Source organism: Pseudophryne corroboree, chromosome 1 (assembly GCF_028390025.1).
Source record: "Pseudophryne corroboree isolate aPseCor3 chromosome 1, aPseCor3.hap2, whole genome shotgun sequence".
NCBI classification, from domain to species: Eukaryota; Metazoa; Chordata; class Amphibia; order Anura; family Myobatrachidae; genus Pseudophryne; species Pseudophryne corroboree.
This window is the reverse complement of record NC_086444.1, coordinates 1,076,258,210-1,076,282,625: the sequence shown is the minus strand read 5'-3', so window position 1 is coordinate 1,076,282,625 and position 24,416 is coordinate 1,076,258,210. Positions and strand designations below refer to the sequence as shown.

Genomic DNA, 24,416 nt, shown 5'->3' with positions numbered 1-24,416 from the left:
TTTCATTTCTACAGAATATAGGCTTTTAGAGTCAACGTGTTTCTCATATTAGGGGATTATAGTGTTTCGCAGCCAGCACAATTGTTTAATAGCAAATATTCTGCAGCTTCTAGGCCGAAAAACAGCTGATGGGAAAGAACATGTAAATATTTATCAGGTTCTAACACACTAAATAGACTTATTCATCAAAGTATGAGTCATAGAAAATAAAATGACACCGTGTTTCTCTAAATGGCCTTTTTCATTTTATTTTTGCCTTGTTTGTTTAAATGAAGTCTGCTAGATTTATTTATTGTCTGTATGTCTATGAGACAATGAGATACTGACAGGGCTGTAACTGGGTGATATTGGGCCCCGTGCCTGCCTCGCTTCCAAACATGTGACCACAAGGATGTCACAATGAGTGGGCAGTGCCGCTGGGACTAGGAGACTTGGCAGCACTGCGGTTGCAGATGATGAGCATCTAAGACGCTCTGGTTGGCTCTTGTGCTGATTCCATTTTCCTATTGATTTCTTCAGAAATATGGTAACCTGGTCAGAAACGACATTAAGGACACGTCCTGCTGCCATCCCCCTAATTCCAATACTAAGTACAGTAGAACTTAAGCTAGTGTAAAAGCCTCATAGTTCTGTTAGGTGTACATCTGGAGACACGCTCAGTGGCAGTAATAGACCACAAGAAAAAGCCTAGATATTCGCAATCTCATGTTTTGGTTTTGCCAAGTGTTTTGGTCTAGATTCGGTTTTTAATTTCTTGAAACATTATAAAAACAGCTAAAATAATGTCATTTGGATACAATTTTGTTCCTACAGTATTATTAACATTAATAACATTAATTTCCAGTGATTTCCAGTCGATTTTGATCACCTCACAGCTCGCAATATTGCTCACCAATATTGGCCAAAGTCTGCAGCAAGCTGGCTGATTACTAAGTGACAGAGCAGCAGCAGAAACATACAGCAGTTTAAAAGAATAGAGCACATCTATAACACATTGTGTTACATCAGTGGCAGACAGGATGGCAGTCAGGGGCGGATCCAGAAAAAAATGAAAGGGGGGGCACCATGACAGGGGAAGAGGAGAATGTCTGTGGTATCAGTTGTATTTGCACGCACCTTCAGCGCGCGTGCTCACAGAAAAGGGGGGTGGACTCACTAGAAGGGGCATGGCCGCGCAAGATATGCAATCCCGATTAACCCCACCTCTCGTTATAGTCACACTGGGAGGTACACACAAAAAACAAGGCCATTCCACTTACCTTCTTGCCATGCAGTGGGTCTTTTGTCTTCTAGTCGATGACCAATCCTTTCCGGATGACTGTTCCAAGTAATGGGGGCCTGGCTCCTCTCCACAGCCTGTGCATTATAGTCAGTTGTAAAAATAAAATGGAGACAGCATAGTTAAAAAGAAATGTCCAGCTCACAGCACTCCCCCTTCAATAACCTCCCCTTCAATAACCACAATACCCCCTACCCCACCAGTCCCTTCAATGTCCACACCATAGCACTCTCACAGCCCCTTCGATGTCATCAGTACAGTCATACTCTCCCAACCACAGCGCCTTCAGTGTCAACTCCACAGCACTCTCCCTCCCTGCAGCACCTTCCGAGGTCAAACACAGGTTTTTTTTAAGGGGGTTTCCATATAAGTACTGTATGTATAAATGTTATATATTAAAATATATATATACACACACACACACACACACACACACACACACACACACACGCAGTACATATATATATATATATATATATATATATATATAATCCTCAAACTGCTGCCACTCTCCAATAATTCAATCTGCTCCAGTACTCGAACATATAACATGTAAATGCCATCCAGGAACCGCACTCAGAGACAAATAATAGCCAAATATACGGTACTTCAAGCTGGCTATTATTTGTCTCCAAGTGCCGTTCCTGGATGGGATATCTATCTATCTATCTATCTATCTATCTATCTATCTATCTCATATATATATATATATATATATATATATACATACACACACACACACACTTAGTGTTCACTCTAGGATTTTTTTAGGGCAGGGTGCTGACCTTGGGGAGGGCACATTTTTGATTCGGGAGGGCACATTTTAATTTAAAAGGGCAAAATGATGTACATGTAACCCTAATTGGTTGGATGTTATTTATGGGGTTACTAAATTCGGTACCTTTATTACAGTGCCTCCACCCAAATTTATTATAGATAATGTAATATCTTGAATGGGTAAATTTGGGAAAACCCTACCGACCTTTTTGTATTATTTTATCTATTACAGCTGACAAAATCCTTGTCTTCTTCCTGCAATTCTTCACTATACCTTATAGTTCAGGTAAGTACGCAACAGTCAAGTGATGTCTTTCAATATATTTTATGTTAAATATATTTTTAGTTATTAATAAATACTTGTGGCAACATCCATATTAAATTACATTAATATCATAAATAACAGTATTTTTACATAAATATCATTATAGTGTATAATGAACAACTTAAACACTTACTATAATGAATAAATCATCCTTGCTCTTCTCTGCAATATTAAAACAGTAAATAATATTACATTTAAATAAGGCATTACAGTTGCTATGAAAGTCCCGCTACAACACTTATGTGATGTGTAGTCCATATACTATTCCTGAGAGGTTATATATATGCATATATATTTTAAACTGTCCCTCCTTCACCGGTTTAACCTCTTAGCTCCTCTGTATACTGAATATATATATATATTCCCCTATAATTGTGAGTTTTATTCCATCCAGTGGGTGAAATCCTTTTTAGAAATATCCAAGGAACTGTAAAGATTCCCTATCACTATAAATATCCTGTATGTGGGTCATAGGCATGAAGAGGTTACTTGTATCACTGGTTTCCTGGTATGTGAAACAATGTGTCATTTGTATCCAGACAAATAACTTTTTGCAAAGAATGTTATTATAAAACATCAAAGTGATTTCTTCTGCTTTTCCTCTTTGTTCTGATAGAGTCAATGTATTCATCTAGTTTGTTTCACTGGATATTTAGACTGTATATACGATATATATATATATATATATATATTTGTATTTCCATTGGCTTGTAAAAACAACGATCAATATAGTCTTTTATGAATTATGAGGAATCCTCTCCAATTACTTCAGTATGGACCAGATAATGTCCTTACAGATATATATAGAGTCTGGAATTTCTCAGGCTAAATAGAAATACTCTCTTGCATCAGGTAAGTACATATAGTAGCGCGTGTATTTGAGGGATATGCTTGCTAATTTTATTGTATAATAACTCCTCTAGTCCTGTGACCCTTCTTTCCTTTGGTTAAACAAGTTTTTCCTTATTTAAACAGCTGAGACTTATTAATGCTCCATACTAAATATGCTGAGTGTCCTGTACATGTGACCTTCTAGGTAATGCTATAATGATATATAACAGTTTATATCGCACAGACCTTAGGTGTCTTCACAATAGGCTCCTGCCTATTGCCTTTGTAGTTCAATCCTGACCACTCCCCCCGGTTACTATTATTGGTGACCTATGGATTCCTGTCACCAAATAGGGCTACCAGTGGGATTAATGCTGTCGTTAATCATGGACAAATAAATGCAACAAAGGTGAGGGGAGCGGCATATGATGCGATGCTAGTGACATTTAGCTTGGGAGCGTGGTGGGAAGATAACTCTGAGGTAATGCTGACAAAGTATAGTTCGTGATGCTACTTCACTTCTATAGTGTACAGCGTGATCAAATCAAGCAGGCTGGACGATTAACAAAGGGAGGCTTCCCCAAACAGAGTTTTGTTGGCTGCTTCCCTCAGGTAACGGATAATTTATAGCAGTCAAGCGGGCGGGGATAGAGGTGGAGGCGGCTCTACGAGGAGGAGCGTGGGCGGCTAATTATAGCTATGAGCCGATCATATATGGGCTCCGGCAGGCAGAGATGGAGATGTCAGCGGCTATAATAAGCGGAGCTCAGGTGCGTCTTCTCAGAGAAGGTAGAGTAGATGGGTGGCGCCAGCATATTTAATTGGTAGCCAGTGTATAATAAGGATAGCGGGACTGACAGCGTAAATTAAGAAAGTGAGCAGCGCAAGGCACCGGAGCTCAGAGGGAGAGTTTCTCTTACCAAGATGTACCTCATATGGTGTTGTACTCCCTCGGTGATTGCACTATTAGTCTCCGCTCCGGTATGCCGCAGTATCTAATCCTCTTCACCTGGATACAGCGTCCACGCCTCCACTCTCTGCCGTCCCCTCTTCTAGCCCGATCTTCAGGTGCGCCTTCCTCCGGACTGAGGCTCCTTCCTCTCCTCTGCTCCTGCTTTAATGTTTACAGCTCTTGAACGCAGGGCAGGAGGAGAGAGAAGTTATGCTCACCGTAGGGGCAACACCAGTCTGACGTAAACAGCTGTGATCTCTCCTTTTTATACTCTGCTCTCCAGGGTCTCGAGAGCAGTCCTCTTTCCCGCTCAGGTCGCGGGACCCCCCCAAGTCTGATGATGACTCGTGCACCCCCAGCTGTGATATCAGACAGCTGTACATACAAATCTCTGAAGGAGAGTCTCGAGGCAAAATACTTTTCCCGCTCCCCATTAAACACCACAGAGTCCATATTACCTCCCAAAACCTCTACTCCACATCATGAGTATATAAACACATATACATTTATATATAAAATTTTAAATAAACATTGGTCATATTTACAATATTTATTAATATATCCTGCTTATTACACATGTGTTAACCAGTCAGGGTCACATTTCTCCCCCTGGTGATCTGTAAATTACCACCACCTACCAAAGTCGGGGTTAAATTTCAAAGATCACCACATTATTTTTTTTTTTTTTTTCTCTTGTCTATACCAATAATAGGTTAACATATATATACATATTAAAGAATTTGTATATACTAAATAGTTATATGTCTCCTCTACTCAGTATACCCAAAATAAGGCCAGCAATGTACTATATTGGACTGAAGAATTAGAGGTTTATAGGTTGGACATCCTAACTGGTCATAGGTAAAAACTGTTGGATGTCTACGCAGTCTTTGTGGTCTAGGACTGCATCTTTCTCCCCCAACTACTGGAGTTTTCTTATCTATCATATCAGGAGAACTAGTAAATAAGTCACTTCCAGATGGATCTAGAATGGGACTGTCATTAGAGTCACTCCAATCATCCTCAACATCTGTATTTTCTTTCTCGGGAGGTGATGAGTCTTTGACTACGGGAGATATGGGTACCTCTTTTTCCAGAGAAACATTGTCCAGACTTTCATGACTATAGAAATATCCTAGGTCATTTGTTGGACATTCCTCCACACTACTTTCTTCCATGAACCGAGGAGAAATAGCGGATGGGAGTTGCTTACTATTCTTCGGATCAGAGCTATTTTCCATTTCTAGATCTCCTGGGAAATATACATCCTGTCCAACTGGCAACAAGTGATGACGGTGATAAGTGAGTATGTGTCCATCTCCTTTTTCAGATGTAAGTCTATACACCGGAATACCAGGTAACTTTTCCACAATTCGGTAAGGAGTCTCACGCCACCTATTTAGTAATTTGTTACGTTTTGGAATTCCAAGTCTTCTAAGGAGTACCCTGTCCCCTGGAAGTAGGATATGTTCAACTACTTTTTGGTTGTACAATCTCTGATTCTTCTCTCCTTGCTTCTTAGATGCTTGCAAAGCAACTTCAAAGGCTTCTTTCAATTCTTTCCTTAGTTTCCGGACATATTGAGTGTGTGAGGAGGACATGACACTACTAGGGGATATTCCTAAGCTAATATCAATTGGTAATCGGGCTTCTCGCCCAAACATAAGTACATATGGGGAATACCCAGTGGCCTCATTTTTTGTACAATTATAGGCATGGACAAGGTGAATTATATGCTGTTTCCACTGCAGTTTAGACTTGGGATCCAGGGTTCCAAGCATATTCAATAGGGTTCGGTTGAATCGTTCAGGCTGCGGATCCCCTTGAGGATGATAGGGAGAGGTACGTGACTTCCGTATTCCACAACATTCACATAGTTCTTTAATGAGATTACTTTCAAAGTCGCGTCCCTGATCAGTGTGAATCCTAGCTGGTAACCCATAATGAACAAAGAATTTTTCCCATAGGGTTTTAGCGACAGTTATGGCTTGTTGGTTTGGGGTCACAAAGGCTTGAGCGTATCTAGTGAAGTGATCTGTTACTACTAATACATTGCTGTCTTGTCCATTTGGTCCTTGAAAGGATAAAAAATCAATGCATACCAGTTCTAATGGGCCAGTACTACTTAGATTAACTAAAGGCGCTGCATGCATAGGTAAAGTTTTCCGTAAAATACAATTCCGACACTTCCTGCAGTATGTGGCAATTTCAGCATTCATTAACGGCCAATACATTCTATCAGCTATAAGTGCTTGTGTTTTATCATAGCCTACATGGCCATGGTGATCATGTAATGAGGATAGAATTAAAGGAACAAACACTGCAGGAAGGACCAGTTGAAACCTTACTTCTCCATTAGCTTTCAGAGTCTTTCGATACAATATTCCTTGTCGAAATAGTAATTTCTTTCGTTGTTGTATTAAAGTCTTTAGAGCATTGGACAGAGAACGGTAATTGGGGGTTACACGACCTGTTTGCATATAATTAATTATTACTGATATATTGGGATCTTTTCGTTGTTCCAGTCTTAGTTGTTCCTTGGTGATCATGGGCAGATGGTTTATTTCGGCTTTATTTATCCAACAGTACAGGGATGGAAGGGCAGTTTCGGATGCTCCCAGTGTGCAAACAGTTGCCCTGGTCTGGGTGTTTATTGTTAAAATCTGCTGGCATAGACTATTAAGTGCTGGTGCAGGTACCTCCACCCAGTCATCATTATCGCTGGTAGTTGGAGAATGAGTTAATCGAGACAAGGCATCAGCGTCTGTATTGTGAACTCCAGGCTTATATTTTAAGGTGAAATTGTAGTTGGATAGTGCAGCCAACCATCGATGACCGGTGGCATCTAATTTGGCTGTGGTATTTATATATGTAAGAGGATTATTATCAGTATGGACTGAAAAGTTGGCCCCATATAAGTAGTCGTGGAATTTATCAACGATTGCCCATTTGAGTGCAAGAAATTCAAGTTTGTGCACTGCATAGTTTTTCTCACTATTAGATAATCCTCGGCTGACATAAGCAATAGGTCGGCATTGATTCTGTTGTGTTTGATACAAGACTCCCCCCAATCCTTCAAAAGAAGCGTCAATGTGGACTTCATAAGGTAAATCTGGATTGGCATAAGCTAGTACTGGCGATTGTGTTAAACAAGACTTCAGTTGTTGAAACGCTACTTCACACTCGTGTGTCCATCTATCCCCAAAATTATCTTGTGGCCTAAAGTAATTTTTGTTATTATTAGTACTTCTGGCAGCCTTGTTTTTTACCACAGGAGGGTATCCCTTGGTTAATTCAGTGAGGGGCCTAGCAATTTTGGAATAATTTGGTACAAACCTCCTATAATACCCACAAAAACCCAAAAAAGAACGTAGATCTTTCAAATTTACTGGTCGAGACCATCCCCTTACAGCCTCCACTTTACCAGGGTCAGTGGAGATCCCTTCTCGGTTCACAACATGGCCTAGATAGGTCACGGTATTTTGGCACAGTTTGCATTTATCTATAGATAACTTCAATCCGCGTTGTTGTAATCGGTCTAGAACTTTCAAGAGTCTATCATTATGTTCCTCGAGTGTTTTACCGAACACAATAATGTCATCCAAGTAGACAATCACCTCTCTATAACACATATCCCCAACTGTTTGCTCCATAGTGCGTTGGAAAGTCGCTGGGGCTCCTTTAATCCCTTGGGGCATCTTCAGGAATTCAAAAAAACCAATGGGACAAATAAATGCGGTTTTATCACGATCCTCCGGATGCATCGGAATTTGATAATATCCACATCTAAGATCCAGAATGGAAAACCATTGGCTTCCTTGTAAGCAATCCAACGCTTCTTCTATTTTAGGGACAGTATATTGATCCACTAAGGTCCTATTATTCAAGGTACGATAATCGATACACAAGCGTATATCTCCATTTTTCTTTCTAGCTACTACAATTGGCGAGGCGTAAGAACTCTCAGAATCTGCAATGATGTTATTCTCCAATAGATGTTTCAAATGCTGCCTGACGTCATCAAAATCGGCAGGAGCCAATCGACGAGACCGTTCTCTAAATGGACTCTCATTGTGTAGTTTAATTCTATGTTCAATACCAGTAGCTGTCCCTAAATCCCAGTCTCCAACCGAGAACACAGATTCACGATGAATGAGATGTTGCACTAGCTGTTCTCGGTCTGCCTGGGAAATATCACTACCTATGAAACAATCGTTCAATTTATGTATTAAAGGATCATCATCTACTGAATATGTTACATCAGATTCCGGAACTATCAAAGGAGTTGACACCTTCATGGTTATTCCATAGAAATTGCAAACTTCTCTATCCTGAAAGTCATCCTGCAGTCTGGCTTGTTCCATACACCAATCGGATAGTGTCCGGAATAAATGGGAGTTGGTCCCTACAATAACAGTTACCACTCCTTGATCAGAAGGAGGATCAGGACAAACTAAAGCCAGAAATGGGAATGGAGGCTGATGGCTTCCTGAATTCACAGGAAATTCAATTTGAGTAACAACATATCCTAAATATGGGTATTTTTGGTTGCTTAACCCCCATATTGCAAGTCCATCAAATGCTAAAATGGGAATGTGGGATAAATGTTGTCGGTACCAGCTTTCAAAAATAATAGATACTTGGGATCCACTATCCAATAATACATTGCAGGGTTGTCCATCAATCATTGCTTGTACCATGGGAGCCTTTCCTATAATCCCATCGGGAATTACATTAGACCACTGGGTACTCCCCATTGCACACATTTTTATACGTTGGGCGTCGATGCGGGGTTCATCGGCGTCCCGTTGAAGTTTTCCGTCGGTGTTGATGATCTTTCTACCCGGGAGGTGTTCCTTCGTATATTTCCTCCTTGTATACATTCGAAAGCTCTATGACCAAACTGTCCACAATTATAACAGGTGAAATTGTTGTAACTACTCCTATTATCATTTCTCCTATTAATCCCCCTTCCTCTTCCCAGGGGAGTTATAGCCGATGAAGCAGATAGATTGGTTTGTAGTGTAATCAATTGATCTAGTTTCTTGTTTTGTTCTTCCATTAATTTATATAGCTTTTCAGATGATAAATTAGTTTCAGCTGTCGGCAATACTACTTTAACACGTTTCAAACTCTTTTCTCTATTTTCAATCTGTACTTCCTCCAATTTTACTTCTTTAATCAATTCTCCTAACGTGAAAGGAGGACTCTTGGTCAGACTACATCGCAATCTCTGTGCTACCGGATTGCTGGTAAGAGCTCCACGCAGAAGATGTTTCATTCTCCATTCATCTATGTCCTTAACTTCTATTCCCCCTTTGTCCAAGAGCTTATACAGGATTTTATCTATTCTATAGATATATTTAGTAAGAGATTCATTAGGTTCCTGATAAGTATGATTCAGTCTTGCCAGAATATCACCAACATCCTCTAATGTTCCGAATGAATAATCTAATGCCTCAAAGTAATCTTTTAGGGTGGAGTTAGGGTTACTTCTTCTTGTAGCATGTATAATGCCCATAGCGGGCCCCCTTAAACTCTCAACGATCCTTTGTTTTTTTATGTGCTCGGGGCATCGCCATTCTTCTGACTGTTGAGTAGCTGTTTCTTTCCAGGTATCATAATTTTCTTCCCCTGCCGGCACTGGCAGAATTCCAGAAAATATTCTTAATCTTCTATATCCTCCCTCATAGTGCCATCGTTCAAAATGACTAACAACCTTGTCCATTACCGCATCTACATTCTGTTCAGTACCATCTTCCCCTCTAGGAATGTCTGTTGCTGGCTCCCCAGTGATAGAATAACTACCCCCAATATTCCCTTCTTCCTCTGCATTTGTTCTACTATCGCATTCTACCGGTGCTTCTTCACTTAGGTCTTGTGGAATCATAGGCCAAATAATTTGTAATCTTCTACCTGTAACATTCTCTAGCATAATGTTGGCAGGGATTAATGATGGATCCAATTCATTACTGTTGGTTAATAATACAGCACATATCACTCCCAAATTACCTCTCCATTTATCACATATGTATGGATCCTTAATCCCATACCATTTCTTTACTTCTTTAAGTATCGCCTCCTCAGATATATCTACAAGATTTCCTCCAATACCCACACTACATTTAATATCCACCCTCTTTCTTTTACCCCAATTATAAATATCCTCTCCATTTATGCACTCCATATTCGATCTCAGCAGCAGTGCCTCCATTATGTAACCCTAATTGGTTGGATGTTATTTATGGGGTTACTAAATTCGGTACCTTTATTACAGTGCCTCCACCCAAATTTATTATAGATAATGTAATATCTTGAATGGGTAAATTTGGGAAAACCCTACCGACCTTTTTGTATTATTTTATCTATTACAGCTGACAAAATCCTTGTCTTCTTCCTGCAATTCTTCACTATACCTTATAGTTCAGGTAAGTACGCAACAGTCAAGTGATGTCTTTCAATATATTTTATGTTAAATATATTTTTAGTTATTAATAAATACTTGTGGCAACATCCATATTAAATTACATTAATATCATAAATAACAGTATTTTTACATAAATATCATTATAGTGTATAATGAACAACTTAAACACTTACTATAATGAATAAATCATCCTTGCTCTTCTCTGCAATATTAAAACAGTAAATAATATTACATTTAAATAAGGCATTACAGTTGCTATGAAAGTCCCGCTACAACACTTATGTGATGTGTAGTCCATATACTATTCCTGAGAGGTTATATATATGCATATATATTTTAAACTGTCCCTCCTTCACCGGTTTAACCTCTTAGCTCCTCTGTATACTGAATATATATATATATTCCCCTATAATTGTGAGTTTTATTCCATCCAGTGGGTGAAATCCTTTTTAGAAATATCCAAGGAACTGTAAAGATTCCCTATCACTATAAATATCCTGTATGTGGGTCATAGGCATGAAGAGGTTACTTGTATCACTGGTTTCCTGGTATGTGAAACAATGTGTCATTTGTATCCAGACAAATAACTTTTTGCAAAGAATGTTATTATAAAACATCAAAGTGATTTCTTCTGCTTTTCCTCTTTGTTCTGATAGAGTCAATGTATTCATCTAGTTTGTTTCACTGGATATTTAGACTGTATATACGATATATATATATATATATATATATTTGTATTTCCATTGGCTTGTAAAAACAACGATCAATATAGTCTTTTATGAATTATGAGGAATCCTCTCCAATTACTTCAGTATGGACCAGATAATGTCCTTACAGATATATATAGAGTCTGGAATTTCTCAGGCTAAATAGAAATACTCTCTTGCATCAGGTAAGTACATATAGTAGCGCGTGTATTTGAGGGATATGCTTGCTAATTTTATTGTATAATAACTCCTCTAGTCCTGTGACCCTTCTTTCCTTTGGTTAAACAAGTTTTTCCTTATTTAAACAGCTGAGACTTATTAATGCTCCATACTAAATATGCTGAGTGTCCTGTACATGTGACCTTCTAGGTAATGCTATAATGATATATAACAGTTTATATCGCACAGACCTTAGGTGTCTTCACAATAGGCTCCTGCCTATTGCCTTTGTAGTTCAATCCTGACCACTCCCCCCGGTTACTATTATTGGTGACCTATGGATTCCTGTCACCAAATAGGGCTACCAGTGGGATTAATGCTGTCGTTAATCATGGACAAATAAATGCAACAAAGGTGAGGGGAGCGGCATATGATGCGATGCTAGTGACATTTAGCTTGGGAGCGTGGTGGGAAGATAACTCTGAGGTAATGCTGACAAAGTATAGTTCGTGATGCTACTTCACTTCTATAGTGTACAGCGTGATCAAATCAAGCAGGCTGGACGATTAACAAAGGGAGGCTTCCCCAAACAGAGTTTTGTTGGCTGCTTCCCTCAGGTAACGGATAATTTATAGCAGTCAAGCGGGCGGGGATAGAGGTGGAGGCGGCTCTACGAGGAGGAGCGTGGGCGGCTAATTATAGCTATGAGCCGATCATATATGGGCTCCGGCAGGCAGAGATGGAGATGTCAGCGGCTATAATAAGCGGAGCTCAGGTGCGTCTTCTCAGAGAAGGTAGAGTAGATGGGTGGCGCCAGCATATTTAATTGGTAGCCAGTGTATAATAAGGATAGCGGGACTGACAGCGTAAATTAAGAAAGTGAGCAGCGCAAGGCACCGGAGCTCAGAGGGAGAGTTTCTCTTACCAAGATGTACCTCATATGGTGTTGTACTCCCTCGGTGATTGCACTATTAGTCTCCGCTCCGGTATGCCGCAGTATCTAATCCTCTTCACCTGGATACAGCGTCCACGCCTCCACTCTCTGCCGTCCCCTCTTCTAGCCCGATCTTCAGGTGCGCCTTCCTCCGGACTGAGGCTCCTTCCTCTCCTCTGCTCCTGCTTTAATGTTTACAGCTCTTGAACGCAGGGCAGGAGGAGAGAGAAGTTATGCTCACCGTAGGGGCAACACCAGTCTGACGTAAACAGCTGTGATCTCTCCTTTTTATACTCTGCTCTCCAGGGTCTCGAGAGCAGTCCTCTTTCCCGCTCAGGTCGCGGGACCCCCCCAAGTCTGATGATGACTCGTGCACCCCCAGCTGTGATATCAGACAGCTGTACATACAAATCTCTGAAGGAGAGTCTCGAGGCAAAATACTTTTCCCGCTCCCCATTAAACACCACAGAGTCCATATTACCTCCCAAAACCTCTACTCCACATCATGAGTATATAAACACATATACATTTATATATAAAATTTTAAATAAACATTGGTCATATTTACAATATTTATTAATATATCCTGCTTATTACACATGTGTTAACCAGTCAGGGTCACATTTATATTGTAATATGTATGCAGGTGTCTTAAACTGGCAGCACATTGTATCTTATGAACTATCCTGGGACACCTTCGCTTCAATCTGACAGCAAATTAAATGTAAATGTGCCGTCAGATTGAAGCGAAGGTGTCCCAGAATGGTTTATATAGCATTCATGTGCTGAAAGTTTATTTCTGAAGTGTCTCAATAGGGTTTATATAGTTTATTAAACTATATAAATCCTATTGAGACACTTCAGAATTAAACTGGCAGCACATGTTGCTATATAAACCCTATTGAGACACTTCAGAAAAAACTGGCAGCACATATTGCTATATAAACCCTATTGAGACACTTTAAGAAATAAACTGGCAGCGCATGTTGCTATATAAACCCTATTGAGACACTTCAGATAAAACTGGCAGCACATATTGCTATATAAACCCTATTGAGACACTTTAAGAATTAAACTGGCAGCACGTGTTGCTATATAAACCTGATTGAGACACTTCGGAATTAAACTGGCAGCACGTAACAAGCCTGAGGCAGCGGAAGGGAGGCGTGGCAGCACGGCGGGAGCAGCGGCAGCGTAGCGGGGAGGAGTGACAGCGCTGCGAGAGGAGTGGCAGTGCGGCGGCAGGAGTTTCAGTGCGGCCCGGTGCGGCAGACCTTTAGTAATCAGCAGGGTGGCAGGGCGGGCACAAATGGGCAGGACGCATTCTGACACTCAGAAAAGGGGCAGAGCGCAGGGCCCCGCGAAAGGCTAGAGTGAACACTATACACTCACATATATTGAGACCACCCACATGCATTTACAATGTGTTGTATAGGTAAAGGCATATTTCCAACGTGGTACACCCCCCCCCCCCAACACAAACACTCATTCAAACAGCAAACTACCCCCTCCCATGCACTCACTAGGTCTGCTCTTACCCCCACACAAACACTTGTACTGAAAACTGACTCCCCCACCACTCAGACACACACTAACTGCAGACTGTCACTTCCCCCAGACCCACACTCTAACTACAGACTGCCACTACCCTACCTACCACCCCCCCCCCCACACACACACACACACACACAGAAGACACACACTAACTGCAGACTGTCACTTCCCCCAGACCCACACTCTAACTATATACACACACACACACACACACACACACACACACACACACACACACACACGACACACACTAACTGCAGACTGTCACTTCTAGTTCCCCCAGACCCACACTCTAACTACAGACAGACTGCCACTACCCTACCTACCACCACCACCACCCCACCCCCCCCACACACACACACACACACACACAGAAGACACACACTAACTACAGACTGTCACGTTTTTCAGTCAGACCTACTTCCTGCCCTACCAAAAGCTTCACACTCTCTCACTAGACTGACTTGCATTAGATCTGATGACTCACCACAGTCACTGCTCCACACATCACCGACTGTGGCTATGAGAGGCTCCTCCAGACTGCCACTGTAGTGTAGGGGCAGAGAAGACAGGATGCTCCGCAGTACAGTAGCAGGGGAGCAGGTCGTTGCTGCACTAGGATGTGCGCAACAGCTCCCCCTCAGTCACCTCCTGTTATTACACTGAATAGAGAGCTCTAGATCTGCTGTTTAGTGCCGCGGCTCGGCTCTAATATTACTGATGGAGAAAGCAGCGTGTTGTTGCTGCTGCTCACCTTTGGGAGAAAAAAAAGTGCTAGAAATGACAGGGGGGGCACGGGCCTGTGTGCCCCTCCCCTGGATCCGCCACTGATGGCAGTTTAATAAACTATATGACCCCACAAAAACAATGTTTTCATTAATCACAAACTAGATCAGAGGCCCTAGGGCAGTACATGGAAATGGAGGTGGAACATGTAGTGCAAGGCAGGTAATGCATTGATTAAATCATTTATTGATTAATTGATTAAAAAAGAATAGAGATGTGAACAAATCATCAAAAACAAATAACCACATAATGTTTGATTTCTAGATTCTAATGCAATTCCAAACTTATCTATGGAGCAAATCACAGACCATAGGAGCCAGGGCAATACAAGAGATTTAAATTGGCTTGCGAGAGACATAAGACCATCAACAATGCTTATCCCCCCCCCTCAATACAATAGTCTACAATTATCATTATCTGCTGCCAGTCAAGCACACACAAGAGAGGATGATAATAAAGGAACATGGGCTGGTAAAGGATCAACTTGTGAGTTGCAAAAGACAGAAGGCAATCAACAATGCCTCCCCCCAAAAATACAGTATTATATGATGATGGTGATGATGATGATGATTATTATTATTATAATTCATTATACACTGCCAGTCAAGTATACATAAGACATGATAATAATAATAATAATAAGCATGAGCTTGTAAAAGAACGACTTGCGAGTTATGAGAGATGGAAGACCATCAACAATACAGCCACCAAAAATAAGATTTTACTTACCGATAAATCTATTTCTCGTAGTCCGTAGTGGATGCTGGGACTCCGTAAGGACCATGGGGATATAGCGGCTCCGCAGGAGACAGGGCACAAAATAAAAGCTTAAGGATCAGGTGGTGTGCACTGGCTCCTCCCCCTATGACCCTCCTCCAAGCCTCAGTTAGGATACTGTGCCCGGACGAGCGTACATAATAAGGAAGGATATTGAATCCCGGGTAAGACTCATACCAGCCACACCAATCACACCGTACAACTTGTGATCTGAACCCAGTTAACAGTATGATAAACGCAAAGGAGCCTCTGAAAAGATGGCTCACAACAGTAATAACCCGAATTTTTGTAACAATAACTATATACAAGTATTGCAGACAATCCGCACTAGGGATGGGCGCCCAGCATCCACTACGGACTACGAGAAATAGATTTATCGGTAAGTAAAATCTTATTTTCTCTGACGTCCTAGTGGATGCTGGGACTCCGTAAGGACCATGGGGATTATACCAAAGCTCCCAAACGGGCGGGAGAGTGCGGATGACTCTGCAGCACCGAATGAGAGAACTCCAGGTCCTCCTCAGCCAGGGTATCAAATTTGTAGAATTTAGCAAACGTGTTTGCCCCTGACCAAGTAGCTGCTCGGCAAAGTTGTAAAGCCGAGACCCCTCGGGCAGCCGCCCAAGATGAGCCCACCTTCCTTGTGGAATGGGCTTTTACTGATTTTGGCTGTGGCAATCCTGCCACAGAATGTGCAAGCTGAATTGTACTACAAATCCAACGAGCAATCGTCTGCTTAGAAGCAGGAGCACCCAGCTTGTTGGGTGCATACAGGATAAACAGCGAGTCAGATTTTCTGACTCCAGCCGTCCTGGAAACATATATTTTCAAGGCCCTGACAACGTCAAGCAACTTAGAGTCCTCTAAGTCCCTGGTAGCCGCAGGTACCACAATAGGTTGGTTCATGTGAAATGCAGAAACCACCTTAGGTAGAAATTGAGGACGAGTCCTCAATTCCGCCCTGTCAGAATGAAATATCAAGTAAGGGCTTTTATATGATAAAGCCGCCAATTCTGACACACGCCTGGCTGAAGCCAAGGCTAACAGCATCGACACCTTCCATGTGAGATATTTTAAGTCCACGGTGGAAAGTGGTTCAAACCAATGTGACTTTAGAAAACTCAACACCACATTGAGATCCCAAGGTGCCACTGGAGGCACAAAAGGAGGCTGTATGTGCAGCACCCCTTTTACAAATGTCTGAACTTCAGGTACTGAAGCCAGTTCTTTCTGGAAGAAAATCGACAGGGCCGAAATTTGAACCTTAATGGACCCTAATTTTAGGCCCATAGACAGTCCTGTTTGCAGGAAATGAAGGAAACGACCCAGTTGAAATTCCTCTGTAGGGGCCTTCTTGGCCTCACACCACGCAACATATTTACGCCAAATGCGGTGATAATGTTTTGCGGTTACGTCCTTCCTGGCTTTGACCAGAGTAGGGATGACTTCTTCTGGAATGCCTTTTTCCCTCAGGATCCGGCGTTCAACCGCCATGCCGTCAAACGCAGCCGCGGTAAGTCTTGGAACAGACAAGGCCCCTGCAGTAGCAGGTCCTTTCTTAGAGGTAGAGGCCACGGTTCGTCCGTGAGCATCTCTTGAAGTTCCGGGTACCAAGTCCGTCTTGGCCAATCCGGAACCACGAGTATAGTTCTTACTCCTCTCCTTCTTATGATTCTCAGTACTTTTGGTATGAGAGGCAGAGGAGGGAACACATACACTGACTGGTACACCCACGGCGTTACCAGAGCGTCCACTGCTATTGCCTGAGGGTCCCTTGACCTGGCGCAATATCTGTCCAGTTTTTTGTTTAGACGTGACGCCATCATGTCCACCTTTGGTTTTTCCCAACGGTTTACAATCAGGTGGAAGACTTCTGGGTGAAGTCCCCACTCTCCCGGGTGAAGGTCGTGTCTGCTGAGGAAGTCTGCTTCCCAGTTGTCCACTCCCGGAATGAATACTGCTGACAGTGCTATCACATGATTTTCCGCCCAGCGAAGAATCCTTGCAGCTTCTGCCATTGCCCTCCTGCTTCTCGTGCCGCCCTGTCTGTTTACGTGGGCGACTGACGTGATGTTGTCCGATTGGATCAACACCGCCTGACCCTGAAGCAGAGGTTTTGCTTGACTTAGGGCATTGTAAATGGCCCTTAGTTCCAGAATGTTTATATGAAGAGACGTTTCCAAGCTTGACCACAGGCCCTGGAAATTCCTTCCCTGTGTGACTGCTCCCCAGCCTCTCAGGCTGGCATCCGTGGTTACCAGGATCCAATCCTGAATGCCAAATCTGCGGCCCTCTAGTAGATGAGCACTCTGCAGCCACCACAGGAGAGACACCCTTGTCCTTGGCGACAGGGTTATCCGCTGATGCATCTGCAGATGCGATCCGGACCATTTGTCCAGTAGATCCCACTGAAATGTTCTTGCATGGAATCTTCCGAATGGAATCGCTTCGTAAGAAGCCACCATTTTCCCCAGGACCCTCGTGCACTGATGCACTGAGACCTGTCCTGATTTTAGGAGGTTCCTGACTAGCTCGGATAACTCCCTGGCCTTCTCCTCCGGGAGAAACACCTTCTTCTGGACTGTGTCCAGAATCATTCCTAGGAACAGTAGACGTGTCGTTGGAATCAGCTGCGATTTTGGAATATTTAGAATCCACCCGTGCTGACGTAACACTACCTGAGATAGTGCTACTCCGACTTCTAACTGTTCCCTGGATCTTGCCCTTATCAGGAGATCGTCCAAGTAAGGGATAATTGAAATGCCTTTTCTTCGTAGAAGAATCATCATTTCGGCCATTACCTTGGTAAAGACCCGAGGTGCCGTGGACAATCCAAACGGCAGCGTCTGAAACTGATAATGACAGTTTAGTACTACAAACCTGAGGTACCCTTGGAGAGAAGGGTATATCGGGACGTGGAGATAAGCATCTTTGATGTCCAGAGACACCATATAGTCCCCTTCTTCCAGGTTCGCTATCACTGCTCTGAGTGACTCCATCTTGAATTTGAACCTTTTTATGTAAGTGTTCAAGGATTTCAGATTTAAAATTGGTCTCACCGAGCCGTCAGGCTTCGGTACCACAAACAGCGTGGAATAATACCCCTTTCCTTGTTGCAGGAGGGGTACCTTGATTATCACCTGCTGGGAATACAGCTTGTGAATGGCTTCTAGAACTGCCTCCCTGTCGGAGGGAGACTTTGGTAAAGCAGACTTCAGGAAACGATGAGGGGGAAACGCCTCGAATTCCAGTTTGTACCCCTGCGATACTACCTGTAGAATCCAGGGATCCACTTGCGAGTGAGCCCACTGCGCGTTGAAATTTTTGAGACGGGCCCCCACCATATCTGAGTCTGCTTGTAAAGCCCCAGCGTCATGCTGAAGACTTGGCAGAAGCAGGGGAGGGCTTCTGCTCTTGGGAAGCGGCTGCATGGTGCAGTCTTTTTCCTCTTCCTCTGCCCCGGGGCAGAAAGGAGTGGCCTTTTGCTCGCTTGTACTTATGGGAACGAAAGGACTGAGATTGAAAAGACGGTGTCTTTTTCTGCTGATGTGGAGTGACCTGGGGTAAAAAGGTGGATTTTCCAGCCGTTGCCGTGGCCACCAGGTCCGATAGACCAGCCCCAAATAACTCCTCCCCTTTATACGGCAATACTTCCATGTGCCGTTTGGAATCCGCATCCCCTGACCACTGTCGCGTCCACAACGCTCTTCTGGCAGAGATGGACATAGCACTTACTCTTGATGCCAGGGTGCAAATATCCCTCTGTGCATCACGCATATATAATAATGCATCCTTTAAATGTTCTATAGTTAACAAAATATTGTCCCTATCCAGGGTATCAATATTCTCAGTCAGGGAATCCGACCATGCGACTCCAGCACTGCACATCCAGGCTGAGGCGATTGCTGGTCGCAGTATAACACCAGTATGTGTGTATATACTTTTTAGGATATTTTCCAGCCTTCTATCAGCTGGTTCTTTGAGGGTAGCCGTATCAGGAGACGGTAACGCTACTTGTTTAGATAAACGTGTGAGCGCCTTATCTACCCTAGGTGGTGTTTCCCAACGCGCCCTAACCTCTGGCGGGAAAGGATATAATGCTAATAATTTTTTAGAAATTAGCTGTTTTTTATCGGGAGAAACCCACGCTTTTTCACACACCTCATTTATTTCCTCTGACTCAGGAAAAAATATTGGTAGTTTTTTCTCACCCCACATAATACCCTTCTTTGTGGTACTTGTAGTGTCAGAAAGGTTCAATGCCTCTTTCATTGCCGTGATCATGTAACGTGTGGCCCTACTGGACAGTACGTTTGTCTCGTCACCGTCGACACTAGACTCAGTATCTGTGTCAGGGTCTGTGTCGACCCACTGAGGTAACGGGCGTTTTAGCGCCCCTGACGGTGTCTGAGACGCCTGGACAGGCACTAACTGATTTGCCGGCTGTCTCATGTCGTCAACAGTTTTTTGCAAATTGCTGACATTATCACTTAATTGTTTAAATACAATCATCCAGTCAGGTGTCGACTCCCTAGGGGGTGACATCACCAACGCAGGCAACTGCTCCGCTTCCACATAATTTTCCTCCTCATACATGTCGTCACACGCGTACCGACACACAGCACACACACACCGGGAATGCTCTGATAGAGGACAGGACCCCACTTAGCCCTTTGGAGAGACAGAGGGAGAGTCTGCCAGCACACACCCAGCGCTATATATATATACAGGGATAACCTTATATAAGTGTTATTCCCTTATAGCTGCTGTTAATTATTGTTATTTGCTGCCAACAATGCCCCCCCTTCTCTTTTTTACCCTGATTCTGAAGCAGGACTGCAGGGGAGAGTCAGGGAGCCGTCCTTCCAGCGGAGCTGTGAGGGGAAATGGCGCTTGTGTGCTGAGGAGATAGGCTCCGCCCCTTCACGACGTCCTTATCTCCCGCTTTTTTGTGTAAAATGGCAGGGGATTAAAATACATCCATATAGCCCAGGAGCTATATGTGATGTATTCTGTTTTGCCACCTAAGGTATTCTGTTATATTGCGTCTCAGGGCGCTCCCCCCCCAGCGCCCTGCACCCTCAGTGACCGGAGTGTGAAGTGTGCTGAGAGCAATGGCGCACAGCTGCGGTGCTGTGCGCTACCTTAGTCTGAAGACAGGATGTCTTCTGCCGCCGATTTCACCGGACCTCTTCGTCTCTTCTGGCTCTGTAAGGGGGACGGCGGCGCGGCTCCGGTGACCCATCCAGGCTGAACCTGTGATCGTCCCTCTGGAGCTAGTGTCCAGTAGCCTAAGAAACCCGATCCACTCTTCACTCAGGTGAGTCCGTTTCTTCTCCCCTTAGTCCCACGATGCAGTGAGCCTGTTGCCAGCAGGACTCACTGAAAATAAAAAAACCTAACTAAACTTTTATTCTAAGCAGCTCAGGAGAGCCACCTAGATTGCACCCTTCTCGGCCGGGCACAAAAATCTAACTGAGGCTTGGAGGAGGGTCATAGGGGGAGGAGCCAGTGCACACCACCTGATCCTTAAGCTTTTATTTTGTGCCCTGTCTCCTGCGGAGCCGCTATATCCCCATGGTCCTTACTGAGTCCCAGCATCCACTAGGACGTCAGAGAAATACAGTATTATACAATTATTATCATTTATTATACACTGCCAGTCAAGCACACACAAGAGGGTGATAATAAGAAGCATGAGCTGATAAAGGATCGACTTGCAAGAGGCAGAAGGCCATCAACAATGATCACAAAAAATACAGTCCATAAGCAAAAAAAAAGTGGTGCACAATGGAATTGTCCCACCTACCCTTATGTTGTATATTAAATAGTACATGCATAGTTTAACAAACAAAGCACTTCAGAGACAAGAACTGACATTTTTGTGGCTGCAGTACTTGGTTTGTTGGGGCCCCCGAAAAAAGACCACATTTTTGTGGTTTGGTTAAGCCAAGCTATCAATGTGGCTAACAGTGTTGTTATTCATAGTTATCATTCATCATTCTTCATCCTCATCACCCCCCTGCTCACTGTATTTACTATCCTCATCATCATCATCATCATCATCATCATCATCATCATCATCACCACCACCACCACCACCACCACCACCACCATCATCATCACCACCACCAACACAACACAAAAAGTTCTGATTGTTGTAATTGGCAGCACATAGAATTTGACTCATAGAAATTGTAATTCATTTTAATGAACATAACTTTTTCTACATTTTGTAAGTAGCCTTCTACGCCAATTGTTCACAAAGTTCCCAGCTGTGCTAAAAACTTTTTCCGAGTACACACTTCAAGGTAAGCAGCTTAAGTACACCAAAGTCAGTTTGTATAAGGGGCTTCAAATTGCCTTTTTTTCCTGCTAGTATTCAAATGTGTGATATGTTAATTTGTCATTAAAACAAACCTCCACCATTCTATTGATGCATAATGTACGCTTGCCAGGTTCACCTGGCAAGGCGCACCGCCGGGTCGTAGATACGCACGCGCCCCATTTAAAGTGATTGGGGAGCGTCTCTGTGCACTGGGTGGCATACCGAGGCACAGGTGCACCTAGGCACACCACTCACCCCCACCTGCAATGCAGCCACACTCAGTGAGCGTGGCTCTATCTGTACATCTCCCCCATAAACCTCGAAGCTAGCATGGTTGAAAAAATGTAATGATCGATTGTCAAGATGCTGCAAACCCTTGTGTCCTAGAGAAGCAAAAAAAACCTTTGATCTACAAGTTCACCACACTTAGCGAATCACTTAGTTTATCTCTTCCTTCAGCTTCTCTACCTGCTTTTCCAGTACTTTAATTATGGGTTTCACTTGAAAGTGACTGGCAGTGTCTAAACTCACTTCATTGGTTACAATTTCAAATGGTTTCAGTAACTTGCATAAAACCAAGAGTGTTGTCCACTGTGCAGTACTAAGGTAACATGTCTCTCCTTTCCCTATCTCATGCTCTGATATGTATGATTGGATGTTGCTATTCCACCAGTTGATGAAGCAAACAGAGGGTGGAATTTCACCTTGTTACCTCTTGCTTCAGTTGGTGGCATGACAAATTGAACTTTTCTTGCAGCGACTCAATCTACATGCAGTTGCTAAATGTCGAAAATGTCTAGAAATTTTTTGGGCCACAACAAGCATCTTCTGCATGCACCAGTCACTTTTTAGGAAATTTTGAACCACCAAACTTCTTGTGGGCACAAAACATGGTATGTGTTGAAATTCCTCCACTCATAATGCTCATACAATTTCACTTGCTTGATCGCAAATGACAAATGTTTTAGGAGAGTCTTAGCACGGTAAGCCATTTTGCTATCACATCCCTGAGTTTTTCCAATAGATTGGCATCAGTATGACTCTTAGTGAATCCAGTAATACAGAGAGTAGATTGTCTGTGAATGAGCTCATGTCGTTTGTTAGATACTGTTGCTGAAGGTGATACGCCCACCCAGTGGGCTGTCACACTCGTAATCTTTAGTTTGACCATTACCACTTGTCCACATATCTATAGTCAGTACGATGGCATTTAGTAGACAAAGAATAACTTTTTGTTTAACTTCCTGGTATAGGTGAGGAATTGCTGTTGCAGTAAAATGGAATCAAGATGGAATTTGGTAGTGGGGACACATAATCTCAACTAATTGTCTACAACCTGATGCATTGATTTTGGATACTGGACACAGATCTAATGCTAACATAGTTGTTTTCAGGATCCATGCTGCCTAGACCATTTGGATCCTGGGAAACTGGGACCACTGGGCTGTAGATGAGGCTGTAGTAAGAATAGCTGAACACTACAATGATGCTACTTGTTGGAGTGGACTCTGGGATAAGGTGGGAAATAGATAACCAGGGTAGAGACCGGACTAGGTTCCTTGATGTGATATCTGGCTGGAGCTGGTGACACTTGGGACCAGGCTGCACCCAATGATGCTTGGGACCAGACTGGAATCTGTGATGCTTGGGACTGGGCTGGAACCTGTGATGCTTGGCTAAGACCAACAATGTCTCTGAGTGGACTAGGACCGATAATGTCTCTGACCAGACTGGAACCAGGAGATGACTAGACTGGAATGGGTACTGGAAGAACCAGACTGAAACTGGTACTGGAGCAGGACTGGAACTGGGAGATGAATGGATTGAAACAGGTACTGGAACCAGACTGAAGCTGGTAATGGATCAGGACTGGAACTGGAACAGATGAAAGCTCAGGTGGCAGGGACTGGAATAGGCTGAATAGGTACAGATGCCAGGCTGACCCAGCTAAGCTCTGGATGCTGTGCTGGGAGCAGCTAATAGGCACAGATGCCGGGCTGGAACAGGCTAAGCTCTGAATGCAGGCTGAGGAAATACACACATTTTGTTATATGCTTGCTTGAAGAAAATTCTGGAGGTATCTGGGAAACAATGTGCTACTAACTGCACAGACCTGAGATGATAATGTCTATTAAAGTGAGTATACTGTAATAACTAGAACTTGCTAGGAGGACTTGCTTGCAGGAGTGTCAGAGGCTAACTTGCAGCATTCAGCAGTCAAAGAACACTGGTGAAGATTACAGCAGGCTGATAACTTGAGGACATTGAGGAAACTTGTAATCAGTGGAGTGCAGATGCACAGATCTGGAGATACAGGTAATCACTGCAGCAAGGAAGTCAGCTGAATACATTTTCAGGAAACACATGAATATTCTGCACCTTGGAAGGTTCAGCAATTCAGAAACAAACCCAGGAATGTAGAAAGATACTAGAATCTTAGGAAGATGAGGAAATGGACAAAAAAGGTTTCCCAAGAAACTGCAGGTCACAGATTGGCTACTAGTGTTAACTGAGGCAAGAAGCACTCCTGACTGGAGGAGATGTGGTCAGCAGACAAGATCGAACATAGTGACATCAATT

The 24,416-nt window shown here is 43.1% G+C and overlaps 1 long non-coding RNA gene across 1 annotated transcript; it reads right to left on the bottom strand.

Annotated features, from left to right (window-relative positions):
• Window positions 1-1,259: 1,259 nt before the first annotated feature.
• On the bottom strand, window positions 1,260-14,749 carry LOC134990316 (uncharacterized). The gene is made up of 2 exons (XR_010195195.1): window positions 14,433-14,749; window positions 1,260-1,356 (listed from the first exon to the last, which is right to left on the bottom strand). It is a non-coding gene; the product is annotated as an uncharacterized LOC134990316 (long non-coding RNA).
• Window positions 14,750-24,416: the final 9,667 nt, after the last annotated feature.